Consider the following 21,705-nt stretch of genomic DNA (forward strand, 5'->3'; position numbering starts at 1 on the left):
ACATACGAAGTGAACTTGGAGGACTTCCTACCCCAAAATGTCTCCACCACTAGCCAATGGCAGCCCAAAGTTGCACCAACAAAGACTCACTGTTTGGGGTTAAACATTCAAAAGACAAATGGAGACTAGGGGCTGAGGAGCAGAAGGTCTGAGCACCTCCTGGATACAGAGGAACAGGAAGAGGTGGTGACAGACAGTGGGGGCACAAGACCAGTTCTGCGGGCTTTGCCACTTGGCCAAGGCCTGAAGCAGAGATGCGCTTGGGAAACTCCTGTGGCCAAGAGCCAGGGAGAGGCGTGTGGAGTCAGGGCCCGGAGTAAATCAGTGCAGAGAAAATTAAGAGGATCAATAAAAGAGTTTAATGAAACATAAACAGGTCCAGGGAAGGCTTAAAAAAATTCACAGTCAATCCATAGCAGATTGTTAAGGAGCATCTCTGACTCTTGGAGGTTGATGTTCTGGAAAAACAGCCACACCCTCTTCACAGCCACCCGGGAGCCCTGCCAGAGGAGGGATGGGGATTCTCTTGACAAATTGTGAGTTCAGAATAGGGAAGGAAAGGCTGTCCTCCAAATATCACCAGGCCCACCTCACTTGTCATGGAAGGAGAACAGAGATGTGGGAGGATCGGAGCAGATGCCAGTTGCCAAGCACATGTGCTTTGTACCCTGTCCGCAGCCTGACAGGCAGAAGAACAGACGTGCAGCCCCTCACCCTGCCAGCAGTTCCCCCAGTCCCAGCTCAGCGTCCCTCCCATTAGGATGCAGGAACATGGGGTCACAACAATTCTATGACCCAGGGGTGCCAATCAGGCCCTCTTTCAGCCAATATACCTCATCATCTGATGCAGTCACCCATGTTGATACAGCATAGACCACAAACAGGTCTATGCTAAACCTACACAAACTCCTCAAACTTCCAACCTCTTGCCTACCCTGCCCCCAATATCCTCAGGTGCTGGAGAAATTAAAATGGAGGTTGTCTTGTTCAGGCTTCAGAAGTAGGGGAGCAGGCCTCTGACTGATTTCTGACCTTGCCTGGACCCTGCCTGCACTACATCCCTGCCTGCAAGCACACCAATTATTATCAGCAAGCCAAGTGGCAGTTTAGAAGAGAAAAGGAATGGGTCTTGGAATTCCTTGAACCCCTGGGAGCCTGGCCAGCCCCCTCCGGTCTAAGGTAATCGTAGGACTCACAAGGTGAAACAAACAGCATTATAAAAGTTAAAGAGAAACCAGAGTGGCATTTTTGCATGCAAATTGATGATGATATGTTTGCATACTGGGATTATAAGCAGGAGCCCCCAAAATTGCAATTTGAAGTCTCATCCATGGGGTGGATCCACCATCAGGGACCCTTTCCCAATAGGGACTCCAACTAGCTGTCATTCAGTACTTCCCAGAGCTGTTCAAGTCTGGATATAGGTTTTTACCCAAAACTTGCTTCTTTCTATGGTTTCTATTTCTTTTCTTTTAATGATTATATATTGAAATTAAGTTAAATAATGTTCTATTAAATATTGAACTTGTTTAGTTGTGTATAATGAGTGGTTTCTTTTGTTAATGAATCTTTTGAACCCAAAATGAAAGTAAAACTTTTGGCAAAACACCAGGATTCCAGGACTCTGCTCAGAGCGGAGAAACCATCTGCCTGCTGGCCTGCCTGACTCTGACTTTCCCACCAGCCCCACTCTTCTCACAGGTGGAAGGAAAGGCTGTCAACAGCTCCCTGCCCAGCCAAAGCCCTTCTAGCAAATGTTCCGCCCTCCTTAGGGCAGCCTCAGTGCAACCAGTCTAGAAGGAAAAGTTTTGTCTCTTTGACAAGGAGAAAACCCTAGGATCAAGGCCACAGCATTGGGCTGTTAATATGGAGCCGTAGAAAAGAAAGCAAAACCTGGCATGTTCTCCCATTGAACACTGTACAGCTTACTCGTCTCCAGATGCTTCCAGCTTCCAGGGAATTGGGAGCTGAGTCTGCCTAGACAGAATTCTGTGGAGTTGGCTGGGTACAAGGTGAAGTCCCCACTTCCAGACACTGGAGGTTCATTCCCCACAACCTTGATTTCTGCCCACTGGTCTCCCTCAACACCACCCAACTCAACCAGGGAGCTTGGCCAGGTGGGCAGGCCCAGAGGGTCTTGCATCAGAAGGCAAGAAGGCAGACAGAGAGCATCTGTTTCCACTTAGAGGCAGTGGAATGCAGCCTGGATCTCCCAGTTCCCAGAATTAGTGTCCCAACTGAGTGGGGCCAACCAGATCAGGGGACAGCGTGACCCCTGTCCACACCACTACACTGGCCTTGACTTTCACATCAGATCCTCTTACCAGCCAACCCTGGAGATGCAGCATTCCTCCAAACAAGCTCTCTCTGACCCAGATCAATATATTTGTGGCCCGATTTGTCTCTTGTTCTTCAAGAAGAAACTCAGACTGGGACCTGGGATCCTTTGCTGTGGTGCTTGCACCTGGAAAAACATTTCCTCAAGCAACAAAATAGAAAGAAACTATAAGGGGCTAAAATTATTGCGTGCATTCACAAGTAGAGCAAAACTATGGGCAAGGAGATACAAAAGACCAAAAACGCAACTGCTACTTCTGAAGAGACAGGAACAAAAGCAGGGGGGTCAGAAGCAAAAGCAGGGTACTTCACAGGCCCCCTCAACACAGAACCACCAAAGGGGTAGGCAAACCACCTAAGCCACCTCTCCAGCTGGACCCCTGGACTCACCTTTATCCTCATCCCCCTATAAGGAACCAGCTCAACCCCTCACTCAGGGAGCAATTGTTCAAAGGAACCTATTACATATCTGTTTTAATTCCTTCATGCAGCCAGATTAGCCCAAATAAACGTTGCTTGAATTTTTTGTCTGGCCTTTGATCAATTTCTACAGATTAAGGAAGGCCAAAAACACTGGTCAGTATCAAGATCTTAAAATATTCCAAGCCTGAGAATAATAACTTTGATGACTCTGTTTGCAGTACCCTTTTCCTCCCTCTTGGTGACTCCCCAGTATCTGCCTCTGAACCGTTTTCCCACCCAGGCCACAGCCCTGGTCTCACAATGGCCAGGCTTTCCAATTACAGCCAACAGGGTACAAAAGCACAAGCCAGATTTTTAGGGATTCCTGACAAGACAAATAAAGTGGGTTTGTATTGAGCAGTCTCCACTCAGCGATGCAGAAGCCGCCTCCTGCTTCACTTGGAATGATGGGTGAAGTCTTTGAGAGAAGAAAAGAGAACAACAGAAAGAAGATGTGGGGCTTCCCTGGTGGTCCAGTGGTTAAACCTTCAAGCTTCCACTGCAGGGACTGTGGGTTCAGTCCCTGGTTGGGAAACTAAGATCTCACATGCTGCTCAGAGCCCAACACTGCCAGTCTGCAACCTGCCCATCCCTGACCGCTAAAAGCCAAGCCCCATCCTCCCCACTTCCAAACCTCTCTGACACTTGCTGATGCTTCTTCTCAATCCCAGATGTCCTTCCCTTCTCCCCTGTGGTGGCTAGGTGACCCAGGGAGAGGGTCCCATGACAGAGCAGAAAGGATATAGGCCCAGAAGGAGAATGATGAGGGCTGGGAGTGATGGTGGTCCAGTTTTTCTGACTTGCTTTCCCCAAACTTGAAAGCATGGTTTTCTCTGACTCCTTGTGCCAATGGGTTGGAACACAAGCAACAAGACACCACATCACTCAGGATGAGAGCATCATCCTGCAGGGCTTCTGCAGCTGAAAGGAGGCTTCCCATCAGGCCCACGTACCCATGGTTAGGATGCTCCAGCAGGTAACACACTGACAGCACCTCAGAGTCCTCATTTGTAAAATAGAGTGGACAGCAGGACCTCGTTTGGAGAGTTGATGCAAGGTCTAAATTAAAAGGACGTGGACATGAAAGTCACTCAGTCGTGTCCGACTCTTTGAGACCCCATGGACTGCAGCACCCCAGGCTTCGCTGTCCATCACCATCTCCTGGAGTTTGCTCAAACTTATGTCCATCGAGTTGGTGATGCCATCCAACCTTCTCATCCTCTGTCGTCCCCTTCTCCTCCTGCCTTCAATCTTTCCCAGCATCAGAGTCTTTTCCAAAGAGTCAGTTCTTCACATCAAGTGGCCAAAGTATTGTAGTCCATGGAATTCTCCAGGCCAGAATACTGGAGTGGGTAGCCCTTCCCTTCTCCAGGGGATCTTCCCAACTCAGGGATTGAACTCAGGTCTCCGGCATTGCAGGCAGATTCTTTACCAGCTGAACCACAAGGGAAGCCTAAGAATACTGGCATGGGTAGCCTATCCCTTCTCCAGCCGGTCTTCCCATCCCAGGAATCGAACTGGGGTCTCCTGCATTGCAGGCTGATTCTTTACCAACTGAGCTATCAGGGAAGCCCTCTAAATGAAGAGGTATACACACAAAACTTAACATAGAAATGGGCATTTACTAAGTGGTCAATATGTGATAACCAGTATCCACTTGATGAGGGAGAGACAAAGAGCTCTGTCCATCTCCTCATCCTCTCTGGACAGGTCTGCACAGTGCCCGCGTCACCCAGAAGGGCTATAGGACTGGGTCTGGCACCTGGAGAAGCTGTGGGCAAAGCTGAACTATTTTCTCATCCCTTTGGTTCAGAGTGTGTGCGTGCGTGCTCAGTCGCTTCAGTCGTGTCCAACTCTTTGCGACACCCTGGACTGTAGCCCGCCAGGCTCCTCTGTCCATGTGATTCTCCAGGCAAGAGCACTGGAGTGGGTTGCTATATCCTTCTCCAGTCATAGTGCTAGCATCTGCAAAACACAAAAGGAAAGAAAGAAAAGAAAAGGCTTGCTTTATAGGACAGCTCTGCCCTTTCTGGCCCCTTCTTTTGCCCCAAGGAAATTTCTGGTCTTTGAAAGCCAGGCTTTGCACCATCCTCCAATTTATTTCCTAGGGCTTCGTCCATTTCTGGAGACTAGACTCCCCAAACAGCTCAAGATTTCAAGATTTCCATTTTCTTTATTGCTTTGCTTCTTCCTTCTCTGTTTTTCATATCCTGTGCTTCTTTTCGTGTCTAGCTAAAGACTTGAGTCTCATTAACCTTGCTGGCCTTCACCTCCTCCACAGAGCACCTGGGTGTCAGAACGTTATAACCTGGGTGTCACTCAAACCTGCATCAGGCGTCACTCCAACAGCAAGGAGCAGAATCAGAAGCAGCAGGACCAGAGCTGCAGTCAGGAGCGTACACAGGTAGGGGTAGGCAAGGTAAGAACTGAAACCGAATCTGGCCTCTGTACCCCAGCACGGAATTCAGTCTCAGAGACAGAGTTTTGGGTGACGTAGGAAAGAACAGCTTTATTACTTTGCCAGGCAAAGGGGGCGTCAGTTGGCTAATGCCTTCAAGACTGTGTGTTCCCACGTGGATCAGGCGGTGAGGAGTTTTATAGCAATGGTTCAAAGAGAAGGGTGTAATCAACTCATGGACAGTTTTCCGATTGGTTGGTGGTGAGGTAATCAGGAGTCAGCACTGTCAACCTTCTGATCTGGGTCTACCTGCTTGTGGGCAGGGAACAGTTAACCTCTCCCACCTGGTGGGGGTTTCAGTACCTACAAAATAGCTCGAAGGTATTGTCGTGTGTATCCCTTGAGGGAGAACCAGAACGCTGCCCCAAGGCTGCACTGTTGTTTCTTGGCTGCTTCTCCTTGTCTCTGCACCCCTCTCTTCCCTGATTAGCAACTGTTTGAACCTGGCCTTTGGAACTCAGGGACGATCATAGAGGCTGAACAAAGCCTGTTTCCTGTAATCAAGAAATGGGGGAGACAGGCTTTTTTGCCCAGGAGCCCCACAGGCTCCTGCCTGGTTTCAGGCCCAACCATGCCAAGTGGCCCAGCTGCCACTCTGGATGTCAACCAGTTTTGCCACCCTCTGACCTTTGTCTAGACCCAGCTCTCTCCAGGAGCATCCCTGTCCTCATGGGGAAAGAGATTCCCTGAGAAAGGAGGACAGTGCCGCTGTGGACAGCATCATCCAATCAGCATCCATGCCCCATCACTTCTATTTAGCCAGGAGGTCCCCCCATCCCAGCCCCACCAGTCCATCTTTATAAAGACAGCTCTTGGGCCACAGGTCACAAAGAGACCCGTCCAGATACTGCCCCCCCTACCCGACACAGGGGAAGGAAACCTGGTCCACACCCAGCAGTCATGGTTTTTCCAACCTCTGCAAGGCCATGGAGACTTCACTCAGGAGAGAGGGAGGGAGGCCAAGAAAGAAGAGCTAGGAAGCAAGTGTAAACGTTCCACAGGAGGCAAGTGCAATTCCCACCAGCCCCACAGTCAGGCAGGAACACAGCTGGCTGGCCCTCCATAAGATGGTTAGGGGACCCTGGGCCTGAGAGTGAGGGGAGGCAGGAGAGAGATGGCCCCCAGACTGAACAGCTGGAGAATGTCCCCTTGGACAGATACTCCAAGATGAAAAAGAGAAGGAGCCGAGCCCTGCCCACATAGGAGACCACATATTTCTCATTCTTGACATCAGGGAGACCTTTCCAACTATACAGACACAGATAAGGCTCCTTGGAGGTAAAAAAGGGAGGGGTGCCACCCTATAGTAGGTGATGCCAACCTACTCATAGGCCTCTTTCACACACAATGGGAGGACCCTGAGATAAATCAAATACAGACTCAGAATCAGGCAGAATGGGAATATTGGCCAAAGGAAACCCAGACAAAATGCCCCACATAAGTGATTCAAACTATACATGAAAGCACAGCTCTCTGTCTGAACTTACCCATGAATCTGTCCACATGTATTCTTTTTTCCCTCCTAATAAACACTTTCTTGTTTTGCTACTTTCCATTTTTTGTAGAAATTCATTTTCTGCAAAGCTGTGCGACCAGGGCCTTGTCACTGACCCTTGGCCATCATGGCCTAGTGACTAAGATTCAGCACCCTCCCTGTCAAAGCCCAACCTCAATCTCTGGTTGGGAACCAAATTCCTACTTCAAGCTGCTGTAGGTCGAGGTCACCTGAGATCAAGGATAGCAAGCAGCAGGGGACACAAGGTCAGAAGATGAAGCTTTGGCCCTGAGCAGAACCACAGACGACCCTGGAAAGTCCAAGAAAAGATGCCTCCAAGGCTGAGACTTTGCAAAGTCTTGGACAAGAGCCTCATGGACTGAACCGGGGGCAGGGAAAGTCAGCTTCCCTAATGCCAGTTTGGTACCCATGAGAACCAGACAACTCTCTGACACTCATTTTGCTGTTTTGCTCAGTATTGTTTGTTTGTTGGCTTGCTTTCATTCTGTCCTTTCCCGGTTTTGGCTTCCTTACTGACATCATGTTCTACTAAGGATTATGTGCTTCAGAAGCTTAGGGAAAGGCCATGGAGCTCGGGCTGGATCTGGACATCGAAGCATCTCTGAAAGGCCTTACTGCCGGTGGAATCATTTGTGTCCAGTGCCATCTTCTGGCCATATCTGAGAATTGCCCCTGATCGAACTAAAGGGCCCACTCGCCTGCAGTGCTGATAAAAAGCCTTTCTCTCGACTTCTAGTACAGGGAAAAGGCGAGGGAGAAGGCCAGTCTAACTTAACAAAGTCTGAGCTAGAGATTATTTCTAAGTGAAACAATGTTTTAAAACTTTCAGTAGCTTGTAGGAACTGTAGCTGAGCCAGGAGGCAAAGCCAGGACTTGGTGCATTCTTCTAGGAAACTCTGAAGCAGTTCTTAAAGATTCAGCATGTAGCTCAACCTCATTTTAGCCAATACCTGCATAAAATCAGTTTACATGTGACAATAACTCTCTGGGTTTTGCCCCTAAGCTCAATGATCCACCTCTCCAAGCCAGTCCCCAAGACCCCTCACCACCCAGCACAAATGCCTTGGGCTGTAGGAGTAAAAATCATCTCTCCCCAAGGCCATGCACTCCTTGGAGATCTAGTCTCGCTGTGGCGGCAAGCATGTCCAGGTGCCAGTGTCATCTCTGCATTTAGTGGCCAGATGGGGTTTCTCCTGCAAACACCCCATCCCAGAGGAATCACAAACTCGGACAGCCAGGCCTAGCAATGCCACTTCTAGGGATATATCCTCCAGAGAAATACACAAGCATGGAATAGTATTTGTATAAATACTATTTATATAAATAAGCGGTGTTTTTTTAAATAGAAAAATATTAGCAATAATCTGGGTTTCCAGATTGGAAAAGTTCAGTTGGTAAAGAATTTGCCTTCAATGAAGGAAACCCTGCTTCAATTCCTGGGTCAGAAAGATCCACTGAAGAAGGGACCGGCTACCCACTCTGGTATTCTTGGGCTTCCCTTGTGGCTCAGCTGGTAAAGAATCTGCCTCCCTTGCGGGAGACCTGGGTTCAATCCCTGGGTTGGGAAGATCCCCTGGAGAAGGGAAAGGCTACCCACTCCAGTATTCTGGCCTGGAGAATTCCATGGACTCTATTGTCCATGGGGCACAAAGAGTCGGACACGACTGAGCGATTTTCACTTTCAGCAATAATCTACATGCCTTTCACCAAGAGAATATGAAATAAATTGTGGATTGCAACATAACTTGTATATGCATGCTCAGTCGTTTCAGTCATGTGTAACTCTTTGCGACCTTATGGACTGTAGCCCATTAGGCTCCTCTGTCCATGGGATTCTCCAGCCAAGAATACTGGAGTGAGTTGCTTTGCCCTCTTCCTGACCCAGAGATAGAACCAGCATCTCCTGTGTCTCCTGCATTGGCAGGCAGATTCTTTATCCACTGAGTCACTTGGGAAGCCCAATATATGTATGCATATTCTTATATAATATATATTCTTTTTAATAAAAGTCATACAAAAGAGCCAAATGAAAAGTTCTCCAAGATATATTTTGTATGAAAACAGAGTACATAGTATGCCAGCACACACAAGAGTATGTGTGGATGGAGAGATAGATAGACAGATATTATATGTAATCTAATGTTTCTAGAAAAGTATAAGAAAAACCAAAAATATTGGAGCCTTTAGGGAAGGGAACTGAGTGGATGCAGACAGGAATGAGAGGAAGACTTTTTTAATTCTAAAACAGCTTATTTTAAATAAGTATATTTACTTCTTCAAAAGTAAAAAAAAAGAAAAAAGAATGACCCCTGTCACATAGAAGCTGACCAGGAGCTAGAAGCTACCCACTCCAGTATTCTTGGGCTTCCCTTGTGGCTCAGCTGGTAAAGAATCCGCCTGCAATGCAGAAGACCTGGGTTCGATCCCTGGGTAGGGAAGATCCCATGGAGAAGGGAAAGGCTACCCACTCCAGTATTCTGGCCTGGAGAATTCCATGGACTCTGTAGTCCATGGGGTCTCAAAGAGTCAGACACAACTGAGTGACTTTCACAAGAGCTAGAAGGGAAGCATTCCATGGTGGACCATAAGCAGAAAATGAATGACACATTTTCTAGATAGACTGTAAGTTTTATGCTGTTCTCTGTAGTTTCTTCTTTTGTTATTCCAGCGCTTTCCATAAAGTACTGTTTGAACTCTCCAGGCTTGTTTCAATTATGCTGCAGGATTTAGCTTGCAATACCAAAAATGCTAAGGTACAGGTTCTGCCTTCAAAGAGTTCCTGGTTTCTTGAGGTTAAGAAATGCTTATAATATGTTACAGGTAATAAATTTGGATTATTTATTGCTGTGAAACAAACTATCACAAATATAGTGGCTTAAAACAATAATTTATGGGAATTCCTTGGTGGTCCATTGGTTAGGACTGTGTTTTCACTGTCAGAGCCCAGGTTCAATCCCTGTTTGAGGAACTAAGATCCCACAATGCACCTGTCATGGCCAACAAAACAAAACAACAGCAACAAACAATAGTTTATCACTATTCCCCTATGTTTCATGGGTTAACTAGATCTGCTGATTTTTACTGTGGCTCTTTCAAGTAGTTGCAGTCTAAACTTACGGTAACTGGAATTGGAGCCATCTGAAGGCTCAACTGGGCTGGACATTGAAGATGGCGCTTCACTCACACATTTGGCTCCACAGCTGGGTGCTGACCCAAGGCCCTGTAAGCCCCCCACTGGGTTATTTTGCTTCCTCACAGCATGGCCATCATGATGGTAAATGGCTTCTCCCGGAAGCCATGAGGCTTCTTATGACATAATCTCAGGAGTTAAGCAAAGTCTCTTCTGCTGCATTGGTCAAAAGCAAGTCATGGGGCTACCCAGAGTCTAGGGGAGACCTAGCAAGGCATGAACACTGGCAGGTGTGGTTCATCAGGGGGTCACTTCTGGAGAATGGTCCCCCCAGGCTAAGATAAAAACAAGTCCAGGGTGCCATAGAAGCCCAGATCTTGACCCTCATTGAATATCTGTCCCAGAGCTTCTTCCTCAGAGAAATGTTTTCATGCTTTTGGAAAGAACAGCTTGTTGGAGAGATAGTATGCAAATTTCAAACCTGGACAAATGAGGGAACCCATCAGAAGTATTGCAAACCTTGTTTCTCATTTACTGCATTTGAGCAATACTTGGCCAAAAACAAAAACCACACATCTAAGAGCCAATTTTATTTAGCTGAAAACTGAGGGGCTTCTGGAATGTCAAGGCAGAGTCAAAGAAGCCCCATGATGACACATGGGAAGACCTTTGGGTCCTCAAGACTAGCCCCTTTTCTCCCCCAAAAGCACAGGCTCACACACATCCTCTGAAAAAAGAAAGACTTTATCAACTTCCTCCCTGTCCGGATCTCCTGAAACAAGACCACCGTCACTGCTGGGCTTGCTTTACCCAGAAATGGACCCAAAAAATCAACAAGGAAGTTATTCAAAATCTTTAAAATGCTGATGAGATTCATCCTCCATATTCACTCAGACACATATGATATAAAGAGAATAGAGGAATTCCTCTGGTCCAGTGGCTAAGACTCCAAGCTCCCAGGGGGCCCGGGTTTGATCCCTAGTCAGGGAACTAGATCCCACATGCCACAACCAAAATATCCTGCATGTCTCAAATAAGATCCAACACAGCCAAGTAAATAAATATTTTTAGTAAGAGAGAGAATAGAACACAAATAGAATATCTTACAAAACTAATAAAAATAGCATCTTTTGAACAAGATTTAATGATACCTTAAATCACGATAGATTATTAACTGAAAAGAGTAAAGATACACTAACCCAACAGTGTACTCCAATAAAATATTTTTTAAAAAGAAAAGGTACAAATCTATCCACAGTATTTATCAACACAGAGGAAGAAAAGATGCATGGAAAATACAGTGGATATAAAATACACTGAAAATACAGTGGAAAATACACAGTGGTAATAAACAAAATAATACAGTGGTAATTCTCTCCAGTGGTAAGATAAGAGAAGAATATTATTCTTTATCCATTCCTCTATTTCATATAATAACCTTATATAGACCTTCTATATTCAGAAAAAAAATTCCATATATGCACATGTATCTACTTTGATCTCTCAAAATCCACTTTCCCAATTCCCACTGAGAATTTCCCTATTGACTCTTGTTTGAGTTGACAGCTGGACCAAGGAACAGTACATGGGAGATTCTGATGGTTTCTCTAGGCTGACATCAGTCTCCTCTTTGGATTCTGCTCTGGTCCTTGTTATTAGTACAAAGGAGCTGGTTAAAATGTCGAGCTACATGTGACCATGTGGAAGGGCAGGAGGGCAGCTGGGACAAGGGGTTGCCATGATGAGGAGGGCTGTTTGGGCAGTAACTTGAATAAAAGACATTGTAAGGCTAAGAACAAAGTCAAAAGTAGAGCGGAAGCAAGAGCAAAAATATCCTCCTCAAGAATCCCAGGGATGGGGGAGCCTGGTGGGCTGCCATCTATGGGGTCACACAGAGTCGGACACGACTGAAGCGACTTAGCAGCAGCAGCAGAACTCTCTTGGCCTATCCACTCCACACTCTCCCTCTCAAAGGTGCACTGCTGACTCTCTGCATCTCACAACGGGCATCTTTTATTGTCACCATAATTATCGCCATCGGTGTCATAATCACCACCACCATTATCATCATCGTCACCACCATCATCATTACCACCATCTTCCCACCTAGAATATTAAGTATTATCTTGTTTAATCCCCCCAACAAACTGTTGTACAGGGATCATTAGCTAGTTTTTAGAGATGAGAAAACTGAGACTCGGGGAAGTAAAGTGTCTTGTCTTAGGTCAAACAGCATAGTAGTCAAGTCAGCGGGAGCTATTTGACTCCCAGTTCTGCCACTTCCGGTTGTGTGACCTTGAATGAAGTATTTAATCTCTCTCTGTCCTCAGTCTCTTCATATGTAAAACAGAGACATTAATAGCACCTACCTATGTTTGTTTCCTATTGCTGTTGTGACAAATTACCACAAATTTGCTGGCTTAAAGCAACACACATTTTTTCTGTTTTAGTTTTGAAGGTCAGAAGTCCAAAATGATTCCTATGGGGCTGAGATCAAGGCATCCACAGGGCTGGTTCCTGCTGGAGGTTCCAGTGAAAAATCTGTGCCTCACCACTTTGACCCTCTAAAGGCTGCTTCTTCCCCCTTTCTCCATCTTCTCTTCTCCCTGCTCTCCTATCTCTGTCCCTCATCAAGCCCACTCTGATCATCCAGGATAGCCTCTCTACTTCCAGATCCTTCATCATGTCTGCAAAGTCTCTTACCAGGTAAGGGAACATACTCACAGGTTCCAGAAATTAGTATGTGAACATCTTGGGGTGGGGGGCATTATTCAGCCTAAGAAGGTTGTTATAAGTATCAATGAAATAGGAAGGACTAGAGAACTCCATCTGGTATAATGCTATATATGTGTGTGAAAGCTAAAGTGTTAGTCACTCAGTTGTGTCCAACTCTTTACAACTCCATGGACTGTAGCCCGCCAGACTCCTCTGTCCATAGAATTCTCCAGGCAAAAATACTGGAGTGGGTTGCATTCCCATCTCCAGGGGATCTTCACAACCTAGGAATTGAACCCAGTTTGTCTGGCATTGCAGGCGAAGTCTTTACCATCTGAGCCACCAGGGATGGCAAACAGTTTAACTACTGTTATTCAGTTCAGTTCAGTCGCTCAGTTGTGTCTGACTCTTTGAGACCCCATGAACTGAAGCACCCCAGGCCTTCCTGTCCATCATCAGCTCCCAAAGTTTACCCAAACTCATGTCCATTGAGTCAGTGATGCCATCCAGCCATCTCATTCTCTGCCATCCCCTTCTTCTCCCACTCCCAATCCCTCCCAGCATCAGAGTCTTTTCCAGTGAGTCAACTCGTCGCATGAGGTGGCCAAAGTATTGGAGTTTCAGCTTTAGCATCAGTCCTTCCAATGAACACCCAGGATTGATCTCCTCTAGAATGGACTGGTTGGATCTCCTTGCAGTCCAAGGGGCTCTCAAGAGTCTTCAACACCACAGTTCAAAAGCATCAATTCTTCTGCGCTCAACTTCCTTTATAGTCCAACTCTCACACCCATACATGACCACTGGGAAAACCATAGCCTTGACTAGATGGACCTTTGTTGGCAAAGTGATGTCTCTGCTTTTTAATATGCTGTGCAGTTTGGTCATAACTTTCTTTCCAAAGAGTAAGCATCTTTTAATTTCACGGCTGCAATCACCACCTGCAGTGATTTTGGAGCCCCCAAAAAATAAAGTCAGCCACTGTTTCCACTGCTTCCCCATCTATTTGCCATGAAATGACAAGACTGGATATCATGATCTTAGTTTTCTGAATGTTGAGCTTTAAGCCAACTTTTTCACTCTCCTCTTTCACTTTCATCAAGAGACTCTTTAGTTCTTCTCCACTTTCTGTCATAAGGGTGGTGTCATCCGCATATCTGAAGTTATTGCTATTTCTCCCGGCAATCTTGATTCCAGCTTGTGCTTCCTCCAGCCCAGCGTTTCTCATGATGTACTCTGCATATAAGTTAAAGAAGCAAAGTGACAATACATAGTCTTGACGTACTCCTTTTCCTATTTGGAACCAGTCTGTTGTTCCATGTCCAGTTCTAACTGTTGTTTCCTGACCTGCATATAGGTTTCTCAAGAGGCAGGTCAGGTGGTATGGTATTCCCATCTCTTTCAGAATGTTCCACAGTTTATTGTGATCCACACAGTCAAAGACTTTGGCATAGTCAATAAAGCAGAAATAGGTGTTTTTCTGAAACTCTCGTGCTTTTTCAATGATCCAGTGAATGTTGGCAATTTGATCTCTGGTTCCTCTGGCTTTTCTAATACCAGCTTGAACATCTGGAAGTTCACAGTTCACATATTGCTGAAGCCTGGCTTGGAGAATTTAGAGCATTACTTTACTAGCGTGTGAGATGAGTGCAATTGTGTTTTAGTTTGAGCATTCTTTAGCATTGCCTTTCTTTGGGATTGGAATGAAAATTGACCTTTTCCAGTCCTGTGGCCACTGATGAGTTTTCCAAATTTGCTGGCATCATATTGAGTGCAGCACTTTAACAGCATCATCTTTTAGGATTTGAAATAGCTCAATTGGAATTCCATCACCTCCACTAGCTTTGTTCATAGTGATACTTCCTAAGGCCCACTTAACTTCACATTCCAGGATGTCTGGCTCTCGGTGAGTGATCACACCATCATGATTAGCTGCTGTTGTTAATAAATCACAAACACACACATACAAAATGTCGTATAGCTGAGATTTGAGTCCATTACAAAGAAAAGTCCAGATGTCATAGGAACTACAAAAACCCCAAGTAGGGGGAAAATCCCAGATGGGGAAAAAGTCTCGCCTGGTTCTGCAACAGACCCAGCAGCATCTATCTGGATTCTTTAATTAGGAAGTGTTTATGATTTACAAGTCTATTGGTTTTGACCTTGACCAAGAAGATAATACAAAATGCCAGACACGATCTCTGAATTATGGAAGGAACTGGGCTCCTAAGCTTTTATCAGGGTCGAGATGTTTCCCCAGGCAGAGCTATAAACATAAACAGAATCATAAGTCATGCCCTCAAGTTTTAATAGCAAGTTGGGGAGTTTCTCCCACCATCTGAAAGGGCAAATAGGCTCTTATTAATTTTATCCCATCACTTAGCATTTCTGATGGTTCTGACATTCAGAAAAATGAGTGACTGCTTAAAAAAAAGGTTTACTGTTTGGAAGACAGCCCAGTGAAACAGAAGGAGGGGAGAACTGGGTTGGAAGCCAACAAACCTGGACTCCCATCCATTCTCTGAACCAACATCTGCAAACCAGGATAGGGCTTTCCTCCTCTCCCCCTCTCTCTTCCCCTCCCCCTTCATCCTCCCCTCCCCCTCCCTCCTCTCCTCCCCGCTCCTCTCTCCCCTGGCTGGGCCTCAGTTTTCTCAGCAGTAAAATGAAGGATGAGATGGTTGAATGGCATCACCAGCTCAGTGGACATGAGTTTGAACAAACTCTGGGAGCTAGGTGAAGGACAGAGAAGCCTGGAGTGCTGCAGTCCCTGGGGTCACAAAGATTCGGACACGACTTAACGACTGAACGACAGCCAAATGAAGGCGCTGAGATCCCCCCAGCTTCTGATATTAGATCACTCATTGATTCAGTTCTTCTGAAATGCCTTCCTCTTTCCCCTGCTCTCTCTTTTTCTTCAAGAGCACCAACAGTTTCATCTTTTTTTTTCTTCCCCCAAAAGAAAACACTTTGAAAACACTCATTTTTTCTAATTTTCACAAGTTTAGCTGATTTGAACAGATAGTGGGAAAAACATGGATTTGTGTCCTGGCTCTGTCATTTACCAGCTGTGCTCCGGTGAGCAAATCACTTAACCTCTCTGATTTCCCAACCCTAAAACACAGATCATTCTTCCTTTTAGGAATATTGGGAGACTTAAAGAAATGAAAAGGACTTAGAATAGTGCCTCCCACATAGTAAGCGCTTAATTAAAACTGACATTTTTAAATTTAAAAGTAGTTCATTAGAATTTATTTTTTAGGCCACATCATGTGGCATTCAGGATCTTACTTCCTCAACCAGGGATCAAACCTGTGCCGCCTGCACTGGGAGCATGAAGTCTTAACCTCTGGACCACCAAAGAAGTCCCTTAACTGTTATTATTATCATTATTCAGGTGCATGCTCAGTCACTTCAGTAATGCATGACTCTTTGCGACCCCATGGACTCTAGCCTGATGGGCTCCTCTGTCCATGGGATTTTCTCTGCATGAATACTGGAGTGGGTTGCCATGCCCTCCTCCAGGGGATCTTGCCCAATCAAGGATTGAACCAGCGTCTCCTGTTTCTCCTGCATTGCCGGCAGTTTCTTTACCTACCCGGGGAAGCCCCATTATCATTATATACAATGTTGTTATTATTATCCTTTTTTTGGTGGATCTCCTATATCCTAACTTTTGGTGATTTTAATAAAGGCATTTTGAAAATGTCATTTCAGATGACAGTTTCCTGTCCTAATTGATGCCCTTCTTCTAGGAAGAAAGGAAAGAAAGAAGAAAAAGAGGAAGCTAGGGAGGGTAGGAAGGACTAAGAGAGGGAGGAAGAATATTCAAATACCCAACATCAAAGGGATTTAGTCACTTGGAAGAAAGATACCATTAAGAGCTGTAATTTTTGACTTTCAAGAAATTATATCCATTTGAAAAAGAGCATTGAACTTGTACCTCCTTAGGAGAAAAATAAACAACTTTCTGGAGGATTAGGAGATAATTTTACATAAAAATTGAGTTTGTTTAAATGTCAGAAAAAGTGATTAGAATATTTGACTTTCTCTTGCAAATATGGCAGCAGCTGGCCTGGAAGATTTTCAGTCAACTTTACTCATGGTGAATTTGACTACAAGTGAAATGGGCAGAAAAAAGTTCAGGCCCCTGATGGCACCTAGCTGGCCTGTCTCAGGCCTCTACCCTGCTGTACCCTACCCTAGAGGCGTCCCTCTCTAAAACACAGGACTCTCATATGGCATCTGCCTTCCACACAGAGCAATTCTGATCAAACTACTGAGCAAATATTTGCATTTTATGGGGTTTTATCTAATTACAAAGCTAATACATGTTTATTACAAACAGTTTGATAACATGAGACTAAAAAAATAATTTTATTTAATCATTGCCCCACTCAAACTCAATCCCATCATCTAAGAAGACTGTAGTAAATATTTCAGGACTAGGAAGGTATTTCTTCAGCATTACAAAGAATGGCTATTTCAACCCAACTGTCCATAGCATCCATTACAGTGAATTTCTAAAGCAGCATTTCCCAAAGTGAGTTCCTAGAGCACCAATACATGAAAGGTGCTACCAAACAAAGAAAGGAGGGGTCCCCAACACCCACTTCTCAGACATGCAATGAAAACTGTCATACCTAAGACCCAGCAGCTGTGCGAACTACAAGCAAACAAAAAAACACTTTTTAAAAATTTTACCAAGCATTACCCAAAACACCCTGAGAACCCAGAATCCTATGGAACACACTTTAGGATACACTGCATTTTTTAAATAATTGATTTAAATTTTATTTATTTATTTACTTATTTTTATTTTCTGCATTGGGTCTTCATTGCTTAGTGCGGCTTCTGTAGTTGCGGTGAGCAGGGGCATGGGCTTCTCACTGCAGTGAACTTTCATGCTGCAGGGCACAGGCTCTAGGCACACAGGCTTCTGTAGTTGCAGCACGCGGGCTCAGTAATTGTGGTGCATGGTCTGTTGCTCCACAGCTTGTGGAATCATCCCAGACTATAAGTCGAACCTGTGCCCCCTGCATTGGCAAGTGGATTCCTACCACTGTGCTACCAGGGAAGTCCTATGACAATTATAGATTATTTTTTTCTTAGCCAATACTATAACACATGAAAATGGAAATAATTGGAACTTTTAGAATGGCACAGAGAAAAATCATGTTGTTGGCAGATGTTTTAGCTACAAATTACAAAGAATAAGCTCTAAAATTATCAGAATTAGTAACAATTCAACAAAGTTGCTAAAAGTCAAATATTCAAAATAATAGATTTTCTGTAGCATGGTAGTAACTAATTAAACAAGTCAAAATATTGAATCACAATAACAATTTTTTACTTACGGAGATACGTCTATAATGAAAAAGATTAACATTTTCATTAGAGAGATGAGGCTGTGTTTCATGAGTAACGCTTAAGAAAGAATGATGAAAGAAGGGACTTAGTGTGAATTTAAGGAAGGAACAAAGAAATTTTGAAGTTGGCCTGTCAGTTGAAAAATGGTGTGAGGCTTCCTTCTTGTCTCCATGGTTTCTTATGAGAAATCCTCTGTCATTTGAATCATTTCGTGTTTATATATAATGCCTCCCATCTTTCCATATGCTTTCAAGATTTTTTTCTTTGTCTTTAGTTTTTTATTTTGATGTGTCTTGGCATAGATTTCTTTGTATTATCCCATTTGGATACACTAGGTATGGATGTGAGAGTTGGACTGTGAAGAAAGCTGATCGCCGAAGAATTGATGCTTTTGAACTGTGGTGCTGGAGAAGACTCTTGAGAGTCCCCTGGACTGCAAGGAGATCCAACCAGTCCATCCTAAAGGAGATCAATCCTGGGTGTTCATTGGAAGGACTGATGCTAAAGCTGAAACTGCAATACTTTGGCCACCTCATGCAACGAGTTGACTCACTGGAAAAGACTCTGATGATGGGAAAGGTTGGGGGTGGGAGGAGAAGGGGACAACAGAGAATGAGATGGCTGGATGGCATCACCGACTCTGTGGACATGAGTTTGAGTGAACTCTGGGAGTTGGTGATGGACAGGGAGGCCTGGCGTGCTGTGATTCATGGGGTCACAGAGAGTCAGAAACGACTGAGCAACTGAACTGAACTGAACTGAACTGAGGTTTCTAGAATCAATAAGCTTATGTCTTTTGCCAATGTTGGGAAGTTTTCAACAGTTTTTCCAAACCCTTTTGGCCCACATTTTATCCTCTCCTTCCAGGACTCTAATGATACAAGTGTTAGATCCTTTGTTACTGCCCCACAGGTCCCTGAGACTCTTTTCATGTCTTTTTTAGTCTATTTTCTGTGTTATTCAGACCAGGCAATTTGTATTGTTCTGTCTTCAAGTTCATTGATTCTTCCCCCCTCTTTTATATTTGTTCTGCTATTAAGCACATCCAATGACTTTTTTATTTCAGTTCTTATATTTTTCAGCTCTAAAATTTCCACTTGGTTTTTCTTTATATCTTTTATTTCTTTAATGAGACTATTTTTTCCTTTGTTTCAAACATGTTTGCTATTGCTTATTAAAGCATTTTCATAGTGGTTGCTTTAGAATCTAAATTCTTAGTCATTTCCATGTTGGTGTCTGTTGATTGCCTTTTCTCATTCAGATTGAAATATACTTGGTTCTTGGTTTGAGGAGTGATTTTAATTGTATGTACATTTTTGGTGTTATAACAATATGGACTCTACTTAACCTTCTTTTTTACAGACAGTCACCCATTTAGGTGTGGCATGCAGGTCTTCATGGAGCGGAAGTTCCCTACTGGGCCCCACAGACACCATCCCAGCAAAAGCAGAACACAGACTCACACCACTTCATTGTCTCCAGGTTATGGCAGAAACATGCCTCCTCCAGATGGGGCCAGAAGTCCAGCTCACCCACTCAGCCCCACCAGCACCACCAGGAATGGGGGAATTCAGCAGAAACTCAGAGGGAGTTTTTTCCTTGGCATTTGGCTGCAATGGGGTGGGTACTAGCTGCTGGGCTGCCCTTTCCTCAGACCTTTGGTTAGAGTGAGCAGGCTTTCTGTGGGTTTTTTTCTGGTTATGCCTGTTGATAGTTCCAGATTGCTGGTCACACAGACACAGGAACACCTGGACTATCACATCCCAAGTGTCCTAAAGACCTTCCTAAAAAACTGTCAGTAGAAGGAGGCAAAGTGGTATTCCTGTCAGTATTCCTGTCAAATACAGATGCTTTACTGATATTTTCAGTTTTTTTTCTTTTTTTAAACAGCTATATTGAGATGTAGTTGTTTAACTATATATATATGTCACATGCCATAGAATTTGCCTACTTAAAGTTTAAAATTTAATGCTTTTTATTCATAGAATTGTGCATTCCTCATCACAATCAGTTTAAAAATACAGTTCACCCTTGTGGGGGAAGGAAAGAGTGGGATGAACAGAGAAAGTAGCATCAACATATATACACTACCATGTGTAAAACAGATAGCTGGTGAGAAGTTGCTGTACAACACAGGAAGCCCAGTTCAGTGCTCTGTGATGACACAGAGGGATGGGGTGGGGAAGAGGAGGAAGGCGGATATCCTCAGGAGGGAGAGGATACATGTATAAGATAATTACGGTTGATTTGCATTGTTGTGCAGCAGAAACCAACACCACATTGTAAAGTAATTACTCTCCAACTAAAAAATAAATTTAAAAAGAATACAGTTCACTCTTTATCAACATGGGTTTGAACTGCACAGGTCCACTTATATACAGATTTTTTTCAATAAACATACTGGAAAGATTTTTGGAGATCTGCAACAGTTTGAAAAAACCCACAGACCATGTAGCCTAGAAATGCCAAAAGAAAAAAGAAAGCATTCCATATGTCATGAATGCATGAGATTTATGTACATACTAGTCTATTGTATCATTTACTATCATAAAATATGCACAAATCTATTATTAAAAGTTAAGATGTATCAAAACTTACACAAACACTTACCAAAAATGGCACCGTTTGCAGTCAAGAAATGTAAACAAATGTAAAGATGCAGAATTAAATCATAACGCATAAGATTAACTGAAGTACATACTGTACTGGTATAACCTTTTTATAGTCACCTCCTGTGGCTCTGGAGGGTGAATTCAAGTGTTACGAGTATCCACTTGAAACTCCATGTGACACTAATCATCTCCTCGTGAGAAATTAATCTCTCAAGTAAATTGCGTACCACAGTAAAAAGTGATGCCTCACAGTTCTTGTGTATTTTTCATCATGTTTAGTACAATACCATAGACCTTGAGTAACACCAAGAGACCTGTACAAAGTACCACCAGTGATGCCAGAAGTGCCCCTAAGAAGCAGAGAAAAGTCATGACGTTACAAGAGAAAGTTGAATTGTTTGATATGGACCATGGACTGAGGTCTGCAGCTGCAGTTATCACCATTTTAAGATAAATGAGTCGAATAAAAGGATCATTATCAAAAACAAAAGGAAATTTGTGAAGCCATCGCTATAGCTACACCAGCTGGCATGAAAAGCTTCCACATTAAGCAAAGTATTTTTAAACCTCATATCGAAAATGAAGCTGTATGGGGGTATAGCATGGCTATAAGAAAGACAAATCTATAGACTCTAATATAACTGGAGAAAAAGCAAAGTCATTATGGGACTGTGCTGTGCTGAGCTTAGTCGCTCAGTCTTGTCCAACTCTGAGATCCCATGGACTGTAGCCCGCCAGGCTCCTCTTTGCATGGGGATTCTCCAGGCAAAAATACTGGAATAGGTTGCCATGCCTTCCTCCAGGGGATCTTCCCAACCCAGGGATCGAACCCAGGTGTCCCGCATTGCAGGCGGATTCTTCACCATCCGAGCCACCAGGAAGCCCTCATTGCAGAAAAACTTAAAGCAAAAAGAAAGTGAAGGATCCAAAGCTGAGATTTAAAGCCAGAAGAGGGTGGTCTGATAATTTTAGAAAAGTGTTTGGTTTTTTAAATGTCAAGAAAACAAGAGAAGCAGCTTCTGCCAACCAAGAAGCACCTGACAAGTACCCGGAGGCCGTGAAGAAAGTCATTGAGAAGAAAGGACATCTGCTTGAATGGGTTTTTAAT

General features: G+C 44.2%; 1 pseudogene; it reads left to right on the forward strand.

Moving 5' to 3' along the window:
* The first annotated feature begins 7,338 nt into the window (after positions 1-7,338).
* Positions 7,339-21,705, forward strand: part of LOC148778539 (uncharacterized) — a 33,660-nt pseudogene continuing 19,293 nt past the window's right edge.

Source organism: Moschus berezovskii, chromosome 2 (genome assembly GCF_049115385.1).
Source record: "Moschus berezovskii isolate FMDL1 chromosome 2, NW_MosBer_1.0, whole genome shotgun sequence".
NCBI classification, from domain to species: domain Eukaryota; kingdom Metazoa; phylum Chordata; class Mammalia; order Artiodactyla; family Moschidae; genus Moschus; species Moschus berezovskii.